This window comes from Geospiza fortis, unplaced genomic scaffold (assembly GCF_000277835.1).
Source record: "Geospiza fortis unplaced genomic scaffold, GeoFor_1.0 scaffold417, whole genome shotgun sequence".
Taxonomy (NCBI): Eukaryota; Metazoa; Chordata; class Aves; order Passeriformes; family Thraupidae; genus Geospiza; species Geospiza fortis.
In genome coordinates, this window is record NW_005054535.1 from 566,451 (window position 1) to 568,866 (window position 2,416).

The 2,416-nt window shown below is 50.5% G+C and overlaps 1 protein-coding gene across 1 annotated transcript in view; it reads left to right on the forward strand.

The window, feature by feature from the left end:
- Positions 1-485: 485 nt before the first annotated feature.
- The window catches only part of ZMAT4 (zinc finger matrin-type 4), a 51,869-nt gene continuing 49,938 nt past the window's right edge, over positions 486-2,416 (forward strand). The window contains exon 1 of the mRNA XM_005429238.2: positions 486-531. The gene's annotated coding sequence lies outside the window, so the exon portion shown is untranslated. The remainder of the gene's footprint in view (positions 532-2,416) is intronic.

The window sequence follows — 2,416 nt, forward strand, 5'->3', positions numbered from 1 at the left end:
GCATCTCCCAGGCTTTGCTGGAACCATTTCTCCAAGAAAGCATAAAATTCTTCTAGCCTCTGAGATTAGTGGACCAAGCCTTGTTCTGCTCAGGAACGAGACTGAAATCCCTCAGAGAGAGGCCTGGTGGGCAGCTGCTGCTGTGGGATATGGGGAGGGAGTGAGGACCTGTTGGGAATGGGGCTGTTAACAGCTGGAAACCCACTGTTTCGGCATTGTGGGAAGTCCCAGCGCTGGCTTTGGCTGTCAGAAGGAGCACTCAGGCTCTGTGGTGTGTCTGGATCATAAAAGGTGACCTCGGAAATTGCATTTCCAAACATCTTCCCCTCTCTGGGAACGATGGCATTGTTCCCAGTGTTTCAGGCTGGGACTGCCTGGGGCTCTTTGTTCAAACTCCCTGGGTGCTGCAATTCTAGCAGAGAGCTCACGATGCTTTGCCAGAGCCTGGGATCCTGGGAGGCAGCTGAGGATCAGCCTTTTGTTATCCCCAGGATTAAAAGCTGCAGTTGGGGATGAGCTGAAGAAATCAAAGTAACTTATCTAGAGACATCCTGCGGGCATATTTAGCAGTGTGATGGAGCCAGGGTCAGCCACTCCTTCAGGTTGTTTCAAGCAGCAGGAGCTGGCAGGAGGACCCACAAACCTCAGTGAAGAGGCACAGGTTTCAAACACGCTCAGAAAACTTTGCTTTGCAAAGGACCTGCTGCTGCCTGCTCTGATTTCGGGGAAGGAGAAGTCCAAAGGGCCTCGTGGAGCAGGAGAGAGTGTGCAAGGTGGCTGTCACAAAGGAGGAAGGGAAATAGAAAATGCCATCAGGAACAGCAGATGTTGCTGCATTGCCTGGTGAAGCATCATTTCTCCTCTCCTCAGAATTCACTCTGAATCCACAGGCTGACATTGGATTGTTCCAGGGGAAGGCCTGGAATGGTGTCCCCTGGAGTATGCAGCACACCACATGTCAGCTGTTTGACTGACATGTAGATGAGAGAGAAATTAGGATTTTTAAAGCGCAAGATGCTGCTCCTTGCAGCAATGCCCCTCTGTCACACAAGGTGACCTGCTCCCCTCCTGGTGCTGATGTGCTTGGGCAGGTTTGGCAGCGTCCTGTGGTCCTCTGGCAGGTTTTGCAGTGTCCTCTGATGTGCAGGCACTGAGCTGTGAGCGTACACAGGAGCTGGGCACACAGCAGCTCCAGAGCCTTTCCAGGAAGGAATCAGCTCCACTTTGTGATCTGCTTTGTTCCATGTCTATGCTAACCCCTCCTTCTTTGGAGAATAAGATGTTAAAGAGCTTATGAAAATGATCAAACCCTTCAGCTTCACTACTGTGATTAATCAATCACAGCTGCTGCTTTACAGCTCCTTGTTTTGATGTGTTTTGGGTTGTTCCAAAGTTAGCCCAGCACAGGGCCAGGAAATATATTCCTGAGCCCTGCAGGCTTCTGGGATAGAGAAAAAGCTGAGTTTTCAACATTATTTCCAACATTTCTTGTGCCTGTGCTGCCATTTATTGCCAGTGAGCATGGGATGCTCCTGGGAATTACACAATCCCCCAAAAAATGTGAGGAAAGGATTTAAGAACCAGCTCTTCCCTGAATGGTAGCTGCATCATTGCAAATATTGTCTGATCTGCCCTTCTTAGCACTGAAGTATCTGAGACTCCAGGTGGCACCTCCAAAGAGTTTGTGTCAATTTTGAAGGCTTAGTTGCATGGCTTAAATGCTCCTTAACACTTATATTTTTTTACAGCTAAAGAGGCAAGCAGGATCATGAAGCTCAGATAGTTTGTAAAACTGCTGTCAAGCAGATTAAGCTGGAAATGGAAAATCTGCTGGTGAAGTCTTTTTTTTTCTAATGTTTGTTTGATAGAGGGTGATTTAAAGTCCATCTCAGCACTGAGGTGAGACCCCAGGTATCTGGTAGCGGGGCCGTGACCAACCTTGGACTGGAGATGAACCCAGTTCCCTTTGGCATTTGCTCTCCTCCAAGCCGTTCCTGCCCGTGCAGGAGCTCGCCTCCCACCGTCCCCGCGTGCTGTGCGTGGTGGGCGCCTGCAGTGCCAGGCATGCTCCTTCCATAAATCCAGGGGATTAAAAAGAGTGTGTCATCTGCAGAAGTAAGAGTCTGGGAGTGTGTTCTCCACATCCTTCTATTTTCACAGCGGGGAAAACTACAGACTCACAGAATGACTTGGGTTGGAAGGCATAGCAGAGACCATCCAGTCCCAAGCCCTGACATGGGCACGGACAACTGGACCAGACTGTTCCAAGTCCCATCCCTGAGCATCTTCCAGGGGCAGCCACAGGTCCTCCAGGGCCTCCCCATCCTCACAGGGAGGAATCTCTGATTCAAATCACCCCTCTTTCCGTCCACAAACGTTTCCTCGCTCTCTGCCCGCGTCAGCCCCGTGCCCCGGG